Source organism: Pongo pygmaeus, chromosome 16 (assembly GCF_028885625.2).
Source record: "Pongo pygmaeus isolate AG05252 chromosome 16, NHGRI_mPonPyg2-v2.0_pri, whole genome shotgun sequence".
Lineage (NCBI taxonomy): Eukaryota > Metazoa > Chordata > Mammalia > Primates > Hominidae > Pongo > Pongo pygmaeus.
In genome coordinates, this window is record NC_072389.2 from 29547311 (window position 1) to 29571848 (window position 24538).

A 24538-nucleotide genomic window follows, 5' to 3' on the forward strand; every position below is an offset into this window, starting at 1 on the left:
GTTGCAGTGAATGAAGATTGCGCCACTGCACTCCATCCTGGGTGACAGAGCGAGTCTTTGTCTCAAACAAACAACAACAAAAACAAGACCCAACTATATGCTATCTACAAGAAACTCATTTCACCTAAACCTATGTGATACAGCAAAAGCATCTCAAAGAGGGAAGCTCATAGCAATAAATGCCTACATAAAAGGTAGAACCAGTGGAGGAATGTGGAACCATGGCCACTATAGTTGCTGTTTGCAGTGGTCTGGGGAGGAAGAAGTTGACACACCTTGTAATGGCTGCTGTTAGCCTTACACATCCCAGGACTCATATGGTGCTATGGAGAAGAGGTTGTTCACAATATAAACAGATATCCAGCAATGAGGACCTGCCCATTCCAATGGAAAATTCTTATAAAGAAGCCCTTAAGAAATGTATCTTGTGTGGAAAGCAGGTAGATTTTAAGAATGTACAGCGTCCCAGTTTATTTCTCCATTTGTTGGATGCATTTGTGGAAGGCACAAAACAGGTCTTTGTGGGAAGAAACAGAAAGAAATCACAAAAGCAATTAAGAGAGCTCAAATAATGGGGTTTATGCCAGTTACATCCAAGGATGCTGCATATCTCAAGGACCCTAAAATTTGTAACATCAGATATCAGGAGTAACTTATATCATGTTACCACCAATAAACTTATTTTACAGTTAAAAAAAAAAAGGTAGAAAGACTTCAAATAAACAACCCAATGACACACCTCAGGGAACTAGAAAAGCAAGAACAAAGCCAATGCAAAATAATTAGAAGGAAAAAAATAATAAACATTAGAGCAGAAACAAATTAAATTGAAACCAAAGAAAACCATATAAAAGATCATTGTTGTTTCATTTTGTTTTGTGTTTTAGTTTAAAGAGAGTTTATTCAAGCACAAAGATTTAGCACTGTAACCCAGGACATGCTTCCAAGTTGTCTTGGGGAATGCACCAGAGAACAAACGAGAGACTCAAGTTTTTAAAGAAAACAAAGGATGAATCAGGAGAATTGGTGATTACCAAAGTTGTTCATCAGCAATTCTCATTGGTTTACAAAATGACATTGGTATTAACCAATTGTCTATCCATTGTTCAATGATAGTGTGTATGGCATTTTATGGCTACTTGCTGTCAGTTAGTCTAAAGCCTACATAGCAGGTGACTTCAAGAGGTAATTATTTCACTCAAGGGGGAGTGAGACTTGACTGCTATTGCATTTTAAATGCTTTTCTGAGCCTAATAATTTAAAGATTTATTTCTCATTTCCCCCTTTTGAGCAAAATCTTTATTTTTGAAAGAACTGATCAAAATCTGAGTGTCAGAAAGCTCACTTCTGATAGTCCTGTCTCACACTTAGGAGGGAAGGAAGAGAAGTCTCAGTGAGGAATTTTTATTTTAAGAGCACTCAAAAGTAAAATTAGGATGGCATCACAGAGTGGCAAAGAATGAGACCTCAGTCAGATCATTGATTTATCACCTGTTGAATCATCTGTAGTCTTTGGAAGTGCCATCACTTTAGTTTTCTTGGAAGAAGTAATATATAAGGATTATAAGCAAAAAAGAGAATTTGTATGAAAGAATGAAAAAAACAAAATGAAGAGTTTCATTAGGAAGCCAACTGAAAACATCATGAAGAAAATTAAATCCAGGTTCTTCTTTAGAGATTTGTTGTAACCAAGAAATAATTCAGAGTTTAGTCCGAATTGTAGGAAAATAATAAAAACTCAGAAACAGTGGTCAGGGCTAGAATCTAATAACAAATGTATATAATTTCCTGTGAAACAGTTTTTCTTTCTCTAGTTCCCCATTTTTTACCAAAGGGAAATCTTAGTAGGACCAATTTACTTGTAAAATAAGTTTCCATATGACATTTGACCTGCTAATTTGTATGAAATGCAACAAGAATAGTGATTAGCCCTAAAGACAGCTTTGTAAGTTGGCTTTGATGGAGCTTTTTCATAACAAATTTCAAATTAGACTTTCAAAGCCTTTTGAGGCTGGGAAGACAAGCCATGAATTCACCATTAGACTTTGCCTGTAATACTTATACAAATTGAGTGAATTCCTGTCTCCTCAAGGTCCCTAATTATCTTGAGGCTCCTGGGCCTGTCAGAATGTGATATTCTTTTCTTACTGTAAGGTCAGGAATCTTGTAAGAGAACCATGTAGATAATGTACCAGGCCAGTCTTTCTCCAAGTCTATTGGTCTTATAAAGTCAATTTCATTCCCTCAAGGCAGTTTGGTCATATTCGAAAATGTGTCATTCCAGTCATTATGTCGTGGAAAACAGATTCTTATTGAACTTATGAAAATATCTATATTGCCATAAAATAAGAACACTCAAATAGTTCCCAAATTTTGGAGAAATCAGGTCAAGAGAAAGGCAAATGTTTTAATTTTGCTCACAAAACTCTACTTTACTCAATTGCTGTAAGCAATAAATACCTCAAAAAGAAAAAAATATTTGGGCTCTGAAAACAAAATATAAAAAGAATCGGTAATGTTTCAATCAAAAAAGTCATAAAAAGCATTTCAGTCTTCTATCAGTTCAGTCCCATGTAATTAACTTTTGTCCTGCTTGATGTTGGGTTAGCAATCCTCATAAGCACATCAACTTTTTCTTATTACTATTGTTATTATTATTATGATGATTTTGAGACAGAGTCTCACTCTGTGCTCCAGGCTGGAGTACAATGGCAGAATCTCAGCTCACCTCAGCTCAATCTCCACCTTCTGGGCTCATGTAATTCTCCCACCTCAGCCCCCCAAGTAGCTGGGACTACAGGCATGGGATACCATGCCTGGCTAATTTTTCTACTTTTAGTAGAGACACGGTTTTGCCATGTTGCCCAAGCTGGTCTTGAACTCCTGAGCTCAAGTGATCCACCAGCCTTAGTCTCCCAAAGTGCTAGGATTACTGGAATGAGCCACATGCTGGGCCCACACCAGCTTTTTAACTGAAGTTCTGAAAGTTTTTACTTATTCTAATGGTATTATCTTGAAAGTTATGAGAAATCTGTGTTCACAAGTGCTTGTCAATATTCTTTCTATGAATTTCCTTTTGCTGACTTGTCAGGTTCTGAGTTCCCTTCACTGCAGCTTCAAGCAGAATGGCTTTGGTGTCCTACTCACAGTGCCAAAACTACATGGTCCAAAGGAAAGTGTCTCCTTTGCCTCCTGAAAGTTTACAAAGGCTACTGCAACCTTCAACAGGTTCAGCTAGACAAAAACAGCCCATGCCCATACCAGGGTGCCAGCTGTCAGTGAAGCAGCAGAAGTCAAAGGAAGCCTGCTTCAGGTCCCATCTTGGTCACCCAAATGTCAATTTATGTTTACTGATTTATTATAAAGGATATTAAAAAGACACAGATGAAAGGGTGCATGAAAGCTAGGTCTGACGGAAGGGATTCAGAGCTTCCACACCCTCCCTGGGCATGCCACTCTCTGGGAACCTCTATGTGTTCAGTTCTCCAGAAACTCAAAAATTTGGTTTTTTTTTTTTTGAAAAGATAAACAAAATCACCAAAGCTTTACCTAAGTAAAAAAAAAAAAAAAAAAAAAGAGAGAGAAAGAGAGAGAAGAACCAAATAAATTAAAACAAAAATAAAAAGGAGACATTACTACTGATACCACAGAAACATAAAAGATCATTAAAGACTATTATGAACAACTATATGCCAACAAATCAGAAAGCCTGAAAGAAATGAATACATTTCTGCCCACATATAACTTACCAAGACTGAACCATGAAGAAACAGAAAACCTGAACAGACCAATAACAAGTAATGACATTGAAGTACTAATAAAAGTTCTCTCATTAAAAGAAAAAAAGTCCAGGAACTGACAACTTCAGTGCTGAATTCTATTAAACGTTTAAAGAACTAGTACCAACCCTACTCAAACAATTCCAAAAAATTGAAGAGAAGGGAATACTTCCAAAGTCCTTCTACAGTGCCAGCATTACTGTAGTACCAAATAAGGATACAACAAAAAAAATAAGGATACAGCAAAAAGATAAGGATAAGGATACAACAAGAAACAAAACTACAGGCCAATATTCCCAATAAATATATATACAAAAAATTATCCACAAAATACTAGCAAACCAAATTCAACAACACATTAAAAAGAATATTTGTCATGATCAAGTGAGATTCATTCCAGGAATGCAAAGACGGTTCAACATACACAAATCAACAAACATGATAAATCACATTAACAAAATGAAGAACAAAAGCCATAATGATTATTTAAATAAATGCTGAAAACATTTTATAAAATTTACATTGTTTCATGATTAAAACTCTCAACAAGCTGTATATAGAAGAAACATATCTCAACACAATAAAAGCTACATATGAAAAGTCTACAGCTAAAATCATACTGAATGGTGAAAAAGTTGAAAGCCTTTCCTCTGAAATCTATAACAAGACAAGAATGCCCACTTTCACTATTTTTATTCAATATAGTGCTGGAAGTCCTAGCTACAGTAATTAGGCAAGAGAAGGACATAAAGGACATCCAATATCCTTAACAAGCATCAGTACAAAAATTCTCAACAAAATCCTGGCAAACTAAATCCAGCAGCAAATCAAAAAGCTTATGCACCATGATCCAGTAGGCCTCACCCCCAGGTTGCAAGTTGGTTCCACATATGCAAATTAATAAATGTGATTCATCACATAAACAGAACTAAGGATAAAAACCACATGATTGTCTCAATAGGTGCAGAAAAGGCATTAGATAAAATTCAAAATCCAGGCTCAGTGGCTCATGCCTGTAATCCCAGCACTTTGGGAGGCTGAGGCAGGCAGATCACGAGGTCAGGAGATCGAGACCATCCTGGCTAACATGGTGAAACCCCCTCTCTACTAAAAAATACAAAAAATTAGCCAGGCGTGGTGGCAGGTGCCTGTAGTCCCAACTACTCGGGAGGCTGAGGCAGGAAAATGGTGTGAACCCGGGAGACAGAGATTGCAGTGAGCCAAGATCATGCCACTGCACTCCAGCCTGGGTGACAGAGCAAGAAACTGTCTCAAAAAAAAAAATTCAAAATCCATTTGTGTTAAGAAGTCTCAATAAACTAGGTATTTAAGGAACATACTTCAAAATAATAAGAGCAATCTATGCAAACCCACAGCCAACATCATGCTAAATTGGCAAAAGCTAGAAGCATTCCCCTTGAAAACCAGCATAAGACAAGGATACCCTCTTTCACTACTCCTATTCAACATAGTATTGGAAGTTCTGGCTAGGGCAATCAGGCAAGAGAAAGAAATCAAGGACATTCAAATAAAAATGAGAGGAAGTCAAGCTATCCCTGTTCAAAAATGACATGATCCTATATCTAGAAAACCTCAGTCTCAGCCCAAAAGCTTCTTAAGGTGATAAACAACTTAAGCAAAGTCTCAAGGAACAAAATGAATGTGTGAAAATCACTAGCATTTCTTTACACTGACAACAGTCAAGCCAAAAGCCAGATCAGGAATGAACTCCCATTCACCATTGCCACCAAAACAATAAAATACCTAGGAATACAGCTACTAGGAAGGTGAAAGATCTCTACAATGAGAATTAGAAAACACTGCTCAAAGAAACCAGAGATGACACAAATGGGAAAACATCCCTTGCTCATGGATAGAAAGAATTAGTATCATGAAAACGGCCATACTGCCTGAAGCAATTTATCGATTCAATGCTATTCCCATTAAACTACCACTGACATTCTTCAGAGACCTAGAAAAAACTATGTTAAAATTCGTATGGACCCAAAAAAGAGCCTGTATAGCCAAGGCAATTCTAAGCACAAAAAACAAAGCTTGTGGCATCACATTACCAGACTTCTAACTATACTACAGGGCAACAGTAACCAAAACAGCATGGTACTGGTACAAACAGACACATAGACCAATGGAACAGAATACACAACCAGAAATAAGACCACACACTTACAACCATCTGATTTTTTACAAACCTGACAAAAACAAGCAATGGGGAAAGGATTCCTTATTCAATAAATGGTGCTGGGATAACTAGCTAGCCATTTGCAGAAGATTGAAATTGGACCCCTTCATTATACCATATACAAAAATTAACTCAAGATGGATTAAAGACTTAAATGTAAAACCCCAAACTGTAAAAATCCTGGAAGATAACTTAGGCAATACCATTCAGAACATAGGCATGGGCAAAAATTTCATGACAAAGACACCAAAAGCAATTGCAACAAAAGCAAAAATTGACAAATGGGATCTAATTAAACTAAAAAGCTTCTCCATGGCAAAAGAAACGGTCAACTGAGTAAGCAAACAACCTACAGAATGAGAGACAATTTTTGCCCACTATGCAGTGACAAAGGCCTAATATCCAATGTCTATAAGGAACTTAAACAAATTTACAAGAAAAAAACAAACAACCCCATAAAAAAAAGTGGGCAAAGGACATGAACAGACATTTTTCAAAATAAAGCATACATGCAGCCAACAATCATATTAAAAAAATACTGAAAATCACTGGTCATTAGAGAAATACAAATCAAAACCGCAATGAGATACCATCTAACACCAGTCAGAATGGCTACAATTAAAAAGTTAAAAAAATAACAGATGCTGGTGAGGTTGTGGAGAAAAAGGAATGCTTATACACTCTTGGTGGGAGTGTAAATTAGTTTGGCTATTGTGGAGGACAGTATGGCGATTCCTCAAAGACCTAAAGACAGAAATACCATTCGACCCGGCAATCCCATTACTGGATATATACCCAAAGGGATATAAGTCATTTTATTATAAAAACACATGCATATGTATATTCACTGTAGTACTATTCATGATAATGAAGACATGGAATCAACCTAAATGCCCAAGAATGTTATTCTGGGTAAAGAAAATGTGGTACCTATACCCTATGGAATATTGTGCAGCCATAAAAAAAAAAAGAATGAGATCATGTCCTTGGCAGGGACATGGATTGGAGCTGGAGGCCATTATTCTTAGCAAACTAACACAGGAACAGAAAACCAAATACTGCATTTTCTCACTTATAAGTGGGAGCTAAATGATGAGAACACATGGACACATAGTGGGAAACAACACACACTGGGGCCTTTTGGAGGGTGGTGGGTGGGAGGAGGGGGAAGATCAAGAAAAACAACTAATGTGTACTAAGTTTAATATTTGGGTGATTGTTGGGGAACAGGCCCCCAAATCTGGCCATAAACTGGCCCCAAAACTGGCCATAAACAAAATCTCTGCAGCACTCTGACATGTTCGTGATGGCCATGATGCCCACGCTGAAGGTTGTGGGTTTAGCAGAAAGAGGGCAAGGAACACCTGGCCCACCCAGGGCAGAAAACCACTCAAAGGTGTTCCTAAGCCACAAACAATAGCAAGAGCGATCTGTGCCTTAAGGACATGCTCCTACTTCAGATAACTAGCCAGAGCCCATCCCTTTGTTTCAGCCCATCCCTTGGTTTCCCATAAGGAATACTTTTAGTAAATCTGTAATCTATAGAAACAATCCTTATCACTGGCTTGCTGTCAATAAATATGTGGGTAAATCTCTGTTCAAGGCTCTCAGCTCTGAAGGCTGTGAAGCCCCTGATTTCCCACTCCACATGCTATATTTCTGTGTGTGTGTCTTTAATTCCTCTAGCACCACTGGATTAGGGTCTCCACGACCAAGCTGGTCTCTGGTCTCGGCAGGTAATGAAATAATCTGTACAACAAACCCCCATGACATGTTTACCTATGTAACAAACCTTCACCTGCACCCTGAACTTAAAATAAAAGTTAAAAAAAAAAAAAGGAAATAAAGGGCATCCAGATTGGAAAGGAAGACGTCAAACTGTCCTTGTTCACAGGCGACATGATCCTGTATTTAGAAAAACCTAAAAACTCCCCCAAAAAACAACTGGAAATGATAAATGAATTCAGTAAAAGTGGCAGTATACAAAATCAACACACAAAAATCAGTAACAGATTTATACACAAAGAGTGAACAAAATGAAAAAGAAATCAGGAAAGCAATTCTATTTACAATAGCTACAAAAAATACCTAGAAATGCATTTAACCAAAGGAGTGAAAATCTCTACCACAAAAACTATAAAACACTGATAAAAAAATTAAAGAAGATATAAACACGTATGTGAAAAGATAGCCCATGCTCACAGATTGGAAGAATTAATATTGTTAAAATGTTCATACTACCCAGAGTGATCTACAGATTCAATGCAATATCTATGAAAATACAAATGGCATTGTATTTTATTTTTTTCTGACACAGGGTCTTGCTCTGTCACCCAGGCTGGAATGCAGTGGCATAATCACAGCTCACTATAACCTCAACCTCCCAGACTCAAGCAATCTTCCCACTCAGCCTCCCAAGTAGCTAGGACTACAGGCAGGTGTCACCACACCCAGCTATTTTTGAAAATTTTTTGTAGAAACAGGGATTTCACTATGTTGCCCAGGCTGGTCTCCAACTCCTGGCCTCAAGCAATCCTCCTGCCCAAGCCTCCTGCCCGAGCTGAGTGATTACAGGTGTGAGCCACTGCCCCCAGCCAGCATTCTTTAAGAAATAGAAAAAACAATCCTACAATTTGTGTAGACCCACAAAACACCTTGAATAACCAAAGCAATGCTGACCAAAAACAACAAATCTGGAATCACTATCTGACTTCAAAATATACTACAAAGCTATAGTAACCAAAATAGCATGGCACTGGCACAAAAAACAGACACATAGACAATGGCATTGCAGAGAGAATCCAGAAATAAATTCACACATTTACAACAAACTCATTTTCAACAAAGACATCAAGAGCATGCATTGGGAAAAGGACAGTGTCTTCAGTAAACAGTGCTGGGAAAACTGGAGAGCCACATGCAGAGTAATGGAACTAGAACCCTATCTCTTACCACATACAAAAATCAAATCAAAATGGATTAAAAACTTAAATCTAAGACATGAAACTATAAATCTACTGAAACAAAGCATGGGAAAGGGATTCAGAACATTTGTCTGGGCAAAGATTTTTTTGGTAAGACCTCACAAGAGCAAGCAACACAAGTAAAAATAGGATGGGTGTAGTGGCTCATGCCCATAATCCTAGCACTTTGGGAGGCCAAGGTGGGCAAATTTCTTGAACCTAGGAGTTTGAGACCAGCCTGGGTGACATGGTGAAACCCCTTCTCAACAAAAAATAAATAAATAAATAAAAATTAGCTGGGTGTGGGGCATGTGTTTAGAGTCCCAGCTGCTCAGAAGACTGAGGTGGGAGGATTAGTTGAGCCCAGGAGGTTGAGGCTGCAGTGAGCTGTGATCACACCACTGTACTCCAGCTTGGGCAACAGAGTGAGACCCTGTCTCAGAAAAAAAAAAAAAGTAAAAATAGACAAATGGGATTATATCAAGCTAAAATTTCTGCACAGCAAAGAAAACAACCAACAGAGAGAAAAGATAACCTACAGAATGGGAGAAAATATGTGTAAACTATACTTCTGCCAAAGGATTAATAACCAGAATATTAAGGAACTCAACTCAATAGTGAAATTAAAATAATCTGATTTAAAAATGGGCAAATGATCTGAATACATATTTCACAAAAGAAGACAAATAATCAATATGTATATGGAAAAAATGTTCAACATCACTAATCGTCAGGGAAATACAACTCAAAGCCAAAATGAGACACCATCCCACCCTAGTTTAAATGGCTATTATCAAAAAGAAAAAAAATAGCAAATGTTAGCAAAGGTGCAGAGGAAGGGAAATGCTAGCACACTGTTGGTGAGAATGTAAATTAGTACAGACACTAGGAAAACCATGTGACGGTTCCTCAAAAAGTGAATCCAGCAATCTCACTGCTGGGTATACCTCTACAAGAAAGGAAATTCGTATATCAAAGAGATATCTGCACTCTTGTGTTTATTGCAGCAGCATTCACAATAGCCAAGTTATGAAATCAACCTACGTGTCAATCAATGCATGAATGAATAAAAAAAAATGTGGCTTATACACAAATGGAATTCTATTCACCTTTAAAAACAAGGAAATTCTGTCATTTACAGTAACATAGATAGAACTGGAGGACATTATGTTAACTGATATAAGCAAGACACAGAAAGACAAACATCACATGTTCTCAGTCACATATAGGAGCTAAAAACATTGAGCTCATGAGGGTAGAGAGTAGAATGATGATTACCAGAGGGTGAGAAGGAGAAGGGGAAGGAAGCAATTTTTAAAAGTCTGGTTAATGGGTACAAAATTCAATTACAACCAGGCGCAGTGTATATTGCCTGTAATCCCAGCACTCTGGGAGGCTGAGGTGGGAGAATTTCTGAGCCCAGGAGTTTGAGACCAGCATGGGCAATATAGCAAGACCTTGTCTCTGCAAAAAATAAAACTAAAAAGCTAGCCAGGCATGATGTTACATGCCTGTAATCCTAGCTACTTGGAAGGCTGAGGCAGGAGGCAGGAAGGAGGATTGTTTGAGCCCAGGAGCTTAAGGCTGCAGTGAGCAATGATCATAATACTGCACTCACAGCCTGGGCAACAGAGTGAGACCTGTCTCTAAAAAAAAAGAAAAAATCAGTGGAGGGAGGTAGAAATTTTAAAAAGTAAAAATAGAAATTCAATTACATAGAAGGAAAAAGTTCTAGTGATCCATAGCACAGGAGGCTGACTAGAGTTCACAATTTTTTTTTTTTTTTTTGAGACGGAGTCTTATTCTGTTGCCAGGCTGAAGTGCAGTGGCGTGATCTCGGCTCACTGCAACCTCTGCCTCCCTGGTTCAAGTGATTCTCTTGCCTCAGCCTCCTGAGTATCTGTGACTACAGGCACATGCCACCATAACCAGCTAATTTTTGTATTTTTTAGTAGAGACAGGGTTTCACCATATTGGCCAGGATGGTCTCGATCTCTTGACCTCGTGATCCGCCCGCCTAGGCCTCCCAGAGTCCTGGGATTACAGGCATGAGCCACCAAGCCCAGCCCACAATAATTTATTGTACATTTTGAAACAGCTAGAAGAGAAGATCTGGAGTATTCTCAACACAAAGAAAAAATAAATGTTTGAGGTGATGGATATCCTATTACCCTCATTTGATCATTATACATTGCATGTATGTATCAAAATATCACATATAACCCTTAATTATGTATAATTATTATGTATAAATGAAAAACAAGAAAAATTTAGAAAATATCTCAGACAAATGAAAACAAAAACACAACATATTAAAACTTATGGGATAAACCAAAGGCAATATGAAGAGGGAAGTTTATGGCAATAAATGTCTATAAAGCAATAAAAAAGAAGAAATATCTCAAATAAACAACCCAACTTTACATTCAAGGAATTAGAAAAAGAAGAGCAAACTAAGCCCAAAGTTAGCAATAGGAAGCAAACAATAAAGATGAAAGCAGAAACAAATAAAATAGAGAATAGAAAAATACCAGACAAAAATTTAAAAGACTATGATTTGTTTTTTTGAAAAGATAAACAAAATCAACAACTCCTTGGCTAGACTAAGAAAAAAATAGAGAAGACTGAATAATATCAGAAAGAGGAGACATTAAAACTGATACCACAGAAATAAAAAGGGATCATAAGAGACTACTATGAACTGTTATATGCCAACCAATTTGATAACCTAGAAGAAAAGGATAAATTCCTAGGAACATAAAACCTAAGAAGACTGAAATCAAGAAGAAATAGAAAGCCTGAACAGACCAATAGCAAACAAGGAGATTGAATCAGTAATAATAATAATTTGGAAAACCTTCCAACAAAGAAAAGCCCAGAACAAGATGGCTTCACAAATAAATTTTACCGAACAGTCAAAGAAGAACTAACCCCAATTCTTATTAAACTCTTTTTAAAAAAATGTAAGGAGAGGGAACACACTCAAATGCATTTTACGAGGCAAGCATCACCCTGATTCCAGTGCAGACAAAGACAACACAAGAAAACAAAACTACAGGTCAATAGCATATGAACATTGGCAGAAAAATCTTCAACAAAATGTCGCCAAACAGAATTTAACTACATATTAAAAGGATCATACACCATAATCAAGTGAGATTTATCCCTGGGAGAAAAGGATGGCTCAACATGTGCACATCAATCAATGTGATATTGATTATTGACAAAATGAATGGTAAAAATCACGATTGTCTCAATAGATGCAGAAAAAACACTTTAAAAAATTCAACATTTTTCGTGATATAAACCCTCAACAAACTAGGTATGGAAGGAACTTACCTCAACACAATAAAGGTTAGTTATGAAAAGTCTATAGCTAACATTATACTCAATGGTGAAATACTGAAAGTTTTTCCAGTAAAATCTGGACCAGGCAAGGATGCCCACTCTTGCCACTCCTCTTAAACATAGTACTGAGAATTCCTAGCCAGAGCATTTAGGCAAATAAATAAGTAAACGGCATCCAAATTTGAAAGGCAGAAGTAAAATTATCTCTGTTTGCAGATGGCATGACCTTATATGTGGAAAACCCTAATGATTACACACACACACACACACACACACACACACACACACACAGGCACACACAGAAAAACTGTTGCAACTAATAAACAAATTCAGTATACTTCAGAATATAAAATCAACATATAAAAATTAAGGCTAGGCACTGTGGCTCATATCTGTAATCCCAGCATTTTGGGAGGCTGAGGTGGGCAGATAGCTTGAGTGCAGGAGTTTAAGACCAGCCTGGACAACATGGCAAAACCCCATCTCTACAAAAAATACAAAAATTAGCTGGGTGTGGTGGCATCCACCTGTAGTCCTAACTACTTGGGAAGCTGAGGTGGGAGAATTGCTTGAGCCCAAGAGGTCAAGGCTGCAGTGAGCCATGATTGCACTATTGTACTTTAGCCTTGGTTACAGAGTAAGACTCTGCCTCAAAAAAAAAAAAAAAAAAAAAAAAAAAGCAATAGAGATGCAGAAAAGAAAATAGTTGCATTTCTATACACTAACAACAAACTATTCAGAAGGAAAATTGTATTAGTTTGTTCTCACACTGCTAATAAAGACATACCCAAGACTTGGTAATTTATAAACGAAAGACGTTTAACTGACTTACAGTTCCACATGGCTGAGGAGACCTCAGGAAACTTACAATTATGGTGGAAGCCACCTCTTCACAGGGCAGCAGGAAGAGAGAATGAGTGCCGAACACAGGAGAAAGCCCCTTATAAAACCGTCAAATCTTGTGAGAACTCACTCACTATCATGAGAACAGCATGGGGGGAATCTGCCCCCATGATTCAATTACCTCCCACCAGGCCCCTCCCAAAACATGTGGGGATTATGGAATTACAATTCGAGATAAGATTTGGGTGGGGACACAAAGCCAAACCATATTGGAAATTAAAGAAACAATCCTATTTACAATAGCATTAAACAATAAGAATAAATTTAATCAAAGGGCTGAAAAACACGTGTGCTAAAAACTATAAAACACTGATTAAAGAAATTGAAGCAGACGCAAATAAATGGAAATACATCTCATGTTCACAGACTGAATGATTAATATTGTTAAAATGTCCATATTACCCAAAACTATCTCTATATTTAATACAATCTTTGTTTTTTTGTTGTTGTTTTTGTTTTTGTTTTTGTTTTTTGAGACAGAGTCTCACTCTGTCACCCAGGCTGGAGTGCAGTGGTATGGTATCAGCTCACTGCAACCTCCGCCTCCTGGGTTCAAACAATTCTTGTGCCTCAGCCTCCCAAGAAGCTGGGATTACAGTCATGTGCCACCATGCTTGGATATTTTATTGTTGTTGTATTTTTAGCCAAGACAGAGCTTCATCATGTTGGCCAGGCTGATCTCGAGCCCCTGGGCTCAAGTGATTCACCCACCTCAGCCTCTCAAAGTGCTGAATTACAGGCATAAGCCACTGTAATCAACCTGAAATCTTTATTAAAATCCCAATGTATGTTTTACAGAAATAGGAAAGGTAATTCTAAAATCATACGAATCATAAGCGAAGCAATTTAGAGCAAGAAGAACAAAACTGGAAATATCACATTACTTAATTTCAAAATATATTACAAAGCTGCAGTAATGAAAACAATATGGTACTAGGTTGTAAAAAGAGATACAGACTAATGGAATAGAATAAAGAGTGCCAAAATAAATCCAGGCATGTACAGTCAACTGATCTTCTACAAGGATATAAGAATATACAATGGGGAAGTGGTAGGCTTTTCAACAAATGGTGTTGGAAAGACTGGTTACTCACATGAGAAAGAATGGAACTGGATTCTTATCTCATAATATACACAAAAATCAACTCAAAATAAACATTTAAATATAAGATCTGAAACAGTAAAACTAGTGGAAGAAAACAGAGTTTTAAAAAGCTTCTTGACATTGGCCTTGGCAATGATGTCTTGGACATGGCCACCAAAGCACAGGCAACAAAAGCAAAAATGGACAAGTGAGATTACATCAAACTGAAAAACTTCTGCATAGCAAAGGAAACAACAAAATGGAAAGACAACTTACATAATGAGAGAAAGTATTGCAAACCATATATCTGATAAAGGGTTAGTGTCCAAAATTCATAAGGAACTCCCACAACTTATTAGCAAAAATAAACAGATAAATAAATAAACCAATTAGAAAATGGGCAAAGAAATTGAGTAGACATTTCTCCAAAGAAGACATACAAATGACTAACATGTTGATGAAGATGTGTTCAACATAATAATCATCAAGGAAATGCAAATCAAAACCACAATGAGATCGCACCTATGAGGGTGGCTACTATTAGAAAAACAAAAGATAAGTGTTGGTGAAAATGTGGGGAAGAGATAATGCTTTTACATTATTGATGAGAGTGTAAATTGGTGCAACCACTGTGGAAAACAGTATGGAGGTTCCTCAAAAAATTAAAAGTAGAACTACTATGATTCTGAGTATATATCCAAAGAAATTGAAAGCAGGATTTGGAAGAAGAATGAAGGAACAGTAACCTGTTCATTGCAGCATTATCCACAATATTAAAAACATGGAAGCAACCTAAATGCTAAATGTCTGTAGACAGATGAAAGGGTGAAGAAAATGTGTGTGTGTGTGTGTGTGTAGTATGTGTGTATGTATATATATATATATATATATATACACACAGTGTGTGTATACATGTAGTGTATATAAATAAACATTGAATACCATATATATGGTGTTTAATATTTCGTCATATAATACACCATATACATGGTGTTTAATGTTTATATATATAGAGAGAGAGAGTGTGTGTATATATGTGTGTGTGTGTGTGTGGGTGTGTGTGTATGGTGAAATATTACTTAGCCTTTAAAAAGAAAGAATTTTTTCCTTATTGACAACATGGATCAACCCAGAAGACATTAAGCTAAGTGAAGTAAGCCAGACACCAAAGGACAAATTTACATGATACCACTTATACATGGAATCTAAAATAGCCGAAGTCATAGAAGCAGAGAGTAGCATGGTAGTTGCCAGGGGCTAGGGAGAGAAGAAAATGGGGAGGTATGGGTCAAAGGGTACAAAGTTTTGGTTGTGCAGGATGAATAAATCTTCCAGATCTACTATTCAGTAGTATATACTATACATAGTATAGTGTCTATGGTTAACAATACCTTATTGTATACTTAAACATTGACTAAGTGGGGCCAGTGGTGGTAGCCCATGCCTGTAATCCCAGCACTTTGTGAGGCCAAGTGGGGAGGATGGCTTGAGCCCAGGAGTTGGAGACCAGCCTGGGCAACATGGCAAAACTCTGTCGCTACAAAAAATAAAAAAGTAGCCAGGCATGGTGGCAAACACCTGTGGTTCCAGCTTCTCAGAAGACTGAGGTGGGAGAAATTGCTTGAGCCTGAGAGGTTAAGGCTGCAGTGAGCCGTATTCACACCTCTGCACTCCAGCCTAGGCAGCAGAGCAAGACCCTGTCTCCAAAAAAAAAGAGAAAATTTACTAAGTGGGTAGATCTTATGTTAAGTGTTCTTATCACAAATAGTAATAATAATAATTAATAAACAGGGCAGGAGGAACCTTTTGGAGTTGGTAAATGTGTTTATGGCATAAATTGTCATGATGATTTCATAGGTACATAATTATCTCCAAATTCATCAAGTTGTGTACAGTAAATTTGTACAGCTTTTTGTTTATCAGTCATACTTCTACAAAGTGGCTTTTTAAAAGCAGAGAGAGAATTCTGATAGCCAACCATGGGATGGGAAAGAAGGGAGAGACAAGAGGCGGAGGCACCAATGAAGGTGCTCATCTGTCTGCAGATGCAAGACTCAGCCTACATCTGTGGGCTGAGAATGTCCTTAAGCAAACCTGGTTCATGTACCAGTCTGCACAGGTGTAATCTCACAACAGAATCACTACAGCCATGTCAGCTACAGGAATGAAACAGAGGCACTTCACCTTTTGTACTCTGCATGGGTAAAGCCTCTTCTGTGTTAATTTTGGTTGTCACCTGTTAAAGGACATCAGCAAATCAGAACATTCAAGACAGTGAGAATACCCATCACTATGTCATAGAGGAGATGACTGAAAGAACTAGGCACATCCAGTCTGAAACAAAGAAAATGTCGTTAAATGATGGGAAAGGGTCTAGCGTGTATTACACTGCTGGTGCCTTATAAATATTCGTGAATTTTAGGAAAAAATAAAAGAGTGAACAGGACAGCTGCTTTCATACAGCTGGAGGGCTCTCATAGAAAAGCAAATTAATACTAATGGGTAGATGGTGCTGGCATTCACAGATTGAGAGAGGTATTAACCTAGATGATTCTGAGATTCTCTGATTCCATCCAATCTCCCCAGAGTCCCCAGGGAATCAGCCTTACCTGGAGAATTGTGTTGGCTTTGAAGTCTATGTTTAAAAAGGAATATTCACAAGCTGGAACAGGTCCAGAAAAGAACATCATCTTATAACCAGCATTATTATATTCAGTTACATTTTAGCAGGTTGATAAGGTGCACCTTTTTCTTTCCTCCTTAAAAATAACATTTAATGCTTTACTTGATTATAAAAGTATTCATATCCTTTTAAGAATATTTAGAAGCAGTCTTGGCTGGGCATGGTCGCTCATGCCTGTAATCCCAGCACTTTGGGAGGCCGAGGTGGGCAGATCACAATGTCAGGAGCTCGAGACCATCCTGGCCAACATAGTGAAACCCCATCTCTACTAAAAATACAAAAATTAGCCTGGCATGGTGGTAGATGCCTGTAATACCAGCTACTCAGGAGGCAGAGGCAGGAGAATCCTGGCGACAGAGTGAGACTCCGTCTCAAAAAAAAGAAAGAGAAAATATTTAGAAGCAGTCTCACCATCCCAAAACAACAATTTTTAATATTTTAATATTCTAGTATATTGTCTTCTAAGCTTTTCTATGCACACAGGCAGATTTCTACTTTCGAATATAATAGAAAGAATAATACAAATCCCTAATCAAATCTTGCCTTTCAGACACAAACTTCACAGTTTACTTCTGGCATTATGGACATCATCACTAATTCTGAATCTTTTCTAAACAATTGAGCTCACAGGTATGACTGCAGCTGACAGCCCACTTCAGATGTCAAACTTCATATTGTCACTGCATTTGTGAGAATGACAAATCTTGCCACAGCACTTTCATAGTTCCATTCCCCTCTCCCTTTTATAAAATAATGACAAGATGTAATAGAAATATTCAAACAATTGCCCAAGCACAGCAATGATGCAGGTGCCAAAATTAAAACTTTGGCCAGCAAGCAGTTTCCTGCTAAGATTCCTCAAAATGCTGATCAGTTGATGTATAAAGTGCTCAAACAGCATGTGAAAGGCAAATTGGGAGAATGAGTGCAAGTCAAACAGAACAAAATGAAGATCTCAATCTCTTTCGTCTCTAAGTGACATGCATGTTGTGATTTAGGTTTTAGATCCCACTCTGTGCACATAACGTATTTCTGCCACGTCATTAAACTTTCCTTGAACAGATTGGAAATGGCGTATAATGTCCACCCGATGAATTTACTTTAATAAATTTAACTATTCTCCTTTCATTAATACTTATGCTACGGGCAATTTTTATCATAAAAATTATCCTAAACTTAATATCCTTGTAGAGAAACTTTAACGTGCATTATCTTTGTAGGCAAAATGCTTAGAAGTAAAATATGACTTTAAAGGGTAGGCATTTGAATGATTCTTGATCAGTTTTGCCAAACTGCTCTCAAGAATGTGATCCTTTAATGATTACAGCCACACCAACAGGACGGAAAGCTACTGTTTTATCCTTCCTGCAACCTCTTTTTTTTTTTTTTTTTTTTTTTGAGACTGGAGTCTCGCTCTGTCGCCCAGGCTGGAGTGCAGTGGCGAGATCTCGGCTCACTGCAAGCTCCGCCTCCCAGGTTCAAGCGATTCTTCTGCCTCAGCCTCCAGAGTAGCTGGTACTACAAGCGTACAACCACCATGCCCAGCTGTATTTTTAGTAGAGACTGACTATTATCTCCTTTTTTCCTTCAGTCCTTGACAGTAGGCAAAATGCTATTTTCCTCATTTTCGTTTCTGTATTTGAAAGATAGAACCTCTTCATATTTATTAAGAGATTGTATTACTTTTGTGTGTGTGTTTCATTCACTTTTTATCCACCGATATTTAAAATATTCAGCATTACCCTTGTGTTTTGCTGGGATTTCTTGAATGAAACATATTCAAATTCTCCACCAATGGAGAAACCTGCTCAGAGCCAGCCAAGGTCCAGCACGCAGTTGGAGTTGACAAGCACGGCGGTGGGCGGGGAGCACCGCAAGTCAGGGTGCGGCAGAGCAGAGGCAGCGGGACTGCGGGGCTCGGTGAGTGAGGAGAGTGAGGAGAGGCACGGAACTGCAGGTGTCTGCGCGCCGCTGCGCTCCCCAGTACCCCCATCATCAGCGGAGTGGGAGGGCTGGTCCCTGCTGGGAAAGGAGACGGAGGTTTTCATACTTTTTGTTTTGTTTTTCTTCTGTTTTGTAGTTTTTTGTAAAGACGGGGTCTTGGTCTCACCATTTTGCCCAGCCTCGTCTCGAACTCCTGGGCCCAAGCGCTCCTTCTGCCTTGGCCTCCTAAAGTGCTGAGATTCCAGGCGTGAGCCACCGCGCTCTGCCAGGAGACAGAGGTTTTCAAACTTTCCTGTGTATCAGAATCACCTGGCCTGCTTCCTAAGACAAAAGGCTGGGCCTCCCCACAGAGCCTGGGATTCAGTAGGTCTGGGGTGGGCCGGGAGAAGGAGCCTCCTAACCAGCGCGCAGGGAAAGGCCGCACCGGGGCTGCGGCGAGGTGGGTCCTGTGCACCTGCCTCGCGCGCGCAGCCGCGCCTAGTTCCCTGCTCTCAGGGGCCTTCAAGCTACCCCTCAAGCGAAGAGGCAGTGCCTTCTGAGAAGAGTGTGGGTGCAGGCCGTTGTGAGGTGTCAGTTCTCTAAGTTCTTCATCTCCCTGCCCGACCCCCGTGGCTGGTTCACACGGAATCACCTTCCACAATGCCTCTCCATGTGACAAAAGCAGGGCTTGTGCCTGGCTCATCCCCAGTCTCAGAAAGGAGTGTAAAAGACAACCGTACCAAAAGACCCTTCTGAATAGAACCCCACGGTAGCTGATGAAACACCTTGCTCCTGCCAAGGGCTCCTCCTTCTAGCCCTGAATACTGTGCTGTCCCTATAAGCCCGGGCGTGGAACAGCCGGAATTCAGCATTGCTATAGTGCAGCTGCAAGAGTGACCTCACCCCTTCCAACCCACCTCCACTCCCCACAAATTACTCTCAAAGGACTCCCAGATCCCGAGAGAAGGTCTTACCAGAGCACAGCAAAAAAAAGTGTGGAATTCTAAAAATACCTTTTGTTCTTTCCTACTTCATTAGTAGAGATATCATTAGCTGGAAGGAAAAATCTCTCCAGAAAGCAGGAGCAGTGTAGGTTAATGGTGCAGATTCTTTTCGTTATGAATGGAATGTTTTCTCAGGACCATCGAGATATACAAGACCTGCACATTAATATTTGGTGAGCTTTTCTTCAGATTTCATGTATTATTCAATAAGGAAATCAAACTCATGTGGTCAAATAAGGCCATAAAATATTCCGATTGCATAAATCCTCACTTTTATTTGATCAGAGAAAATGTTCATTATGCTCTGCCTTTTGATAATACAAAATAAAAAGTATACCCCAGAGGTGAGACCAGGGACAATTTTGGTCACATTATCTTTTTAAAATGAATTTTTTTCTTGCATTAAAAAAACTCTTATTTAATTATTCTTCAAGTAAAACCCTGGAATCCAGTGCATGCTTGCCTACACATTTACTGAAGTGATATCATGGCTTCTCCTATGCTTTCCACCCATGTACCTCAGTCTAGTTACATGTAACATCTTATTGTTAGAAATTAAGTGTTGCTGACCAGCATTGTTATCTTGTTTTTATAACTCAATAGAACACATAATGGAATTATATCTCATGGGTATTGTTTTAATCTTGCTATTGGCACTCTTAAAAGATTCAATAATTTATTTCTCAATGTTTTTTGTAATATTCCTCAAATTGCATGTTAACATTTATTTATGTATAAAAATTGTCTATTTTTTCTAACAGAAATTGACTAAGATGTGACAGATGGTTTGACTTTTCAGTGCAACATCTATAAAAGCTAACATGGGATGGATTTGATGCAGAACTCTATCGCCTTCTAACAGCAAGCAAATGTTCATCCACGGATACATGAATTAATTGGGAAAGAATTCTCATCTGTTTCATTAAGTGATGCATTCCCAAAACAATTTTAATAATTATTTAATAACAATTTTAATGCATTTGTTGTTTTGATCAGTTTATATATATTATGTGACAGAGAAGTATGATGGAATAATCAATAAAAGACATCAAGAAAAAATCGATATTACAATAAAATTGTGTGGGAAAGTAGAAAAAATAAACATAGAAGGAAAAACACAATTTACAGTTGTCAAAGGTTTTGTGTACTTTTTTAAGGATGATAGTGTATTTCATATTACTAGAGCACTTAGATTATATTGTATACATTTAGATCATATACATTTACTATGTAGATAGAACATATATTAATATATGTGTTTTTTATATATATACACACACATACACATACACACACAGACAGTAATATTGTTTCCAGTTTTTACTTTTAACAAAATTGAATCAAGTAGTCAGATTGAAAATAATTTGTAATGATGGATTATTATATAATTTGGGGCATATAACTCCAAAGACATCTAAAGTATTGAATATCGTCATAACATATACATTATATATATACACACACAATTCATACAGTATATGTTATATATACATATATCACATAGTGTGGTAACACATACTCTGTGTGTCTGTGTATATATATATAAAACATATACTGTATGTAACGTATTCTATATGTATATATATTGTGTGTATATAAATATATATATAGTTAAAGGTCAATGTTTCCGATATACCAAAATTACATTCTTTTCAGATATTTAAACTTGGGGTGAAACATGTCAACAGCCATCTTTGCAATGTGTAAAAAGGTATACAGTTTTTCAGTGTACTTTTAGGAATTTGCAAGGAAAAGTTTGGAGAGCATTACTGTAACTATGATGTTTAATTTGAGTGGGCATGTTTTTCTGACATACAGAGGTGTACATCTTCTCTATGGTTGAATCCCATGTTTGTTTGTGCCATTACTTTTGCTGCCTTCGTGCTTAGCTAGTTCTTCCTCATTCAATTCTATCTTCTAGGGGTTTTAGTAGCTCCTTGGGAGTGTATTTTAACAGAACAATCTCCGATGTCTCTCACTGATCCCGTTTCCTAGTAACATCAGCACTTACCTTTCTGAGACATTTCTCAATGTCTTCCCACCACGGGCTGCAAGCCTTTGTGCTCTCACTCCTTAACAGAGTGTCCTGTGACTGTATACCATCTAGCATATTTTTAAGTTGATATTTAACATTTTTATCATACATTGAAATAGTTTCAGCATATGGCATATGTTGACATTACAAAAATTACATGCTCTTTTAAATGTGTCCAGTGGAATCTAAACAGCCTGAAAATTATATAGCCACCATCCCCCAAATTTAAAAATGTGTGAACATGGCTGGGTGTGGTGGCGCACGCTAGTTATCCCAGCACTCTGAGAGGACGTGGTACGAAGATTGCTTGAGCCCAGGGGCTCCAGAACAACCTCGGCAACACAGCAAGACCTTGTCTCTACAAAATTTGTTTTTTAATTAGCTGAGCATGGCAGAATGTGCCTGTAGTCTTAGCTACTCAGGAGACTGTGGTAGGAGGATCACTTGAACCCAGGAGGTCAAGGAAGCAGTGAGCTGAGATCACATCACTGCACTCCAGCCTGGGTGACAGAGTGAGACCCTGTCTCAAAAAAAAAAAAAAAAGTGTGTGAACAATCTCCTCCTTAAGTATCCATTTTTTTCTCCTGCAACTCCTGTTTTCATTCCTCTTCCTCCACAGAATTTTATTATAACAATTTCTTATGCTTAAAACTCTTCTGTTCATCACACTGTCAGGTTTCTTCCTACAAAAGCTATGTACAAAAACTTAAAATTTTAATTTTCTTCAACATGTCTCTAAATGTTAAATAACTTTTTCCAGTTATTGTAAATGATTTATTCCAGTTATCATGGTTATTAACACTCAATTCATTAAGGTAAAATGACTACATGATAACTTGATAATTATTAATAGTGAAAATATACACATCAGAAACACATCTTATAATGAGACAAATGGTACTAAGACTGTTTTCAAATTACTTTATGTATCCATGGATGAATATTACTTATCAGTAGCATGACATATGATTCGGTATCAGTTGGATTCCTATTTTTTATATATGTAAGCATGGCGAAAAACTTTTTTACATGAGTAAATACATCTGAATGGAAAGTGTTTTGTTGTAAAGATTCCACTCCTTCTGAGTTATGTGCTGAAAATTACATGATGATTGATCATAAAAAATTTTTTTTGAGACAGTCTTGCTCTGTCACCCAGGCTAGAGTGTAGTGGTACAATCATGGCTCACTGCAGCCTCAAACTCCTAAGCTCAAGGGATCCTCCCACCTCAGCCTCCTGAGTAGCTGGGATCACAGATGTGTGCCACCATGCCCTGTTAATTTTTATTTTTAGTAGACACGGGGTCTCACTATGTTGCCCAGGTTGGGCTTGAAATCCTGGGCTCAACCAGTCCTCCCATCTCAACCTCCCAAAGTGTTGGGATTACAGGCATGAGCCACGCCCAGCCTAAAAATTACTTTTAATGATCTAATCCATCAGTTTATAAATTGACTAGATCCTCCTTCAGTTCATGGAAAGCAAAGAACTAGAACAATCTGACTTGCCAGAAGATTAGTAACACAACCATTAGTCACTCACTTTCTCACACTTTCCCAACACTGCAAATATCCTCTGGTGGACAGGCTGTGGCCGTGGCCAGGGAGGCCTTCCTCCTCTGGGCTGATGCAACATTTCCCTGGGTGGAAAGATCCTCTTGGGGAGGGAGCTGGGTGCTGTGGAGGAAGGCGGGGAAGAACTGCATCTCCATCAGGGCCTGCCCATGAAGATGGTGTTAGGTTCTGGAACACAGCTTGCTTAACACTGCCTGTGCCCTTGCAAACTTTGTGTCTTGCTGGGGCTTGTAGATCCCAGTTTGCAAATGGTGGCATTGTGTAAATCCCAACTCCCTCAGGCAAGGGCAAAAACACATCACCTCAAACTGTGTTTTGTGCTTTTTTTTTTGGCAGGGGGCCTAACGTTTTATAATTTATTTATTCATATATTTAGCAAACTGTTATGGAGGCTCCTATACCACCTGACCCCCCCTTCAGCTGAGAGGCCCACTCATGCTGGGTACCCAGGAAACTGCAGGCCTGGCCTGGAAGCTCAGCAGCTGAGTGGCACATTGCAGGGGATGAAAAGCCAGGAGGATAAGCCAGCCTGGGGGGACCCTGAGGGCAAGAACTATGAGATGTCCTCCAGGGGAGAGAGGCAGAAAGCCACTGTGGGGAGGATCGGCCTGGAACCCAGACTGACAGCTCTTCCTTTCCAAACACAGCCCCCAAGAGAGGGAGAACCCAGATGGCCCCATTTCCAGACAAACAAATGCCACTGTTTTTGTTCTTTCACAAATCTGGTTCCCTTGACAATTAAAACCAAGTCATAGCTGGGTACAGTGGTGTGTGCCTCTAGTTCCAGCTACTTGGGATGCTGAGGTGGGAGGATCACTTGAGGCCAGAAGTTCAAGACCAGCCTGGGCAACATACTGAGTCCTCCCATCTCTATAAGAAAGAATAAAATTGGGTTATAGATCATATTTTAGTAAACTTGTTTTCAGCACAATGTCTAATTTTAAAAACAACAATGTGCTCTTAGTAGTCAGACTTGGACTATTGCTGTTGTTTAAAAAAATACACACACCTTTTTCTCAAAAAGAGATGATTCTGAAAGTTTTC

General features: G+C 38.4%; 1 pseudogene; it reads left to right on the forward strand.

The window, feature by feature from the left end:
- The first annotated feature begins 221 nt into the window (after window positions 1-221).
- On the forward strand, window positions 222-652 carry LOC129014261 (small ribosomal subunit protein bS18m-like; annotated as a pseudogene).
- The last annotated feature ends 23886 nt before the right edge of the window (window positions 653-24538 follow it).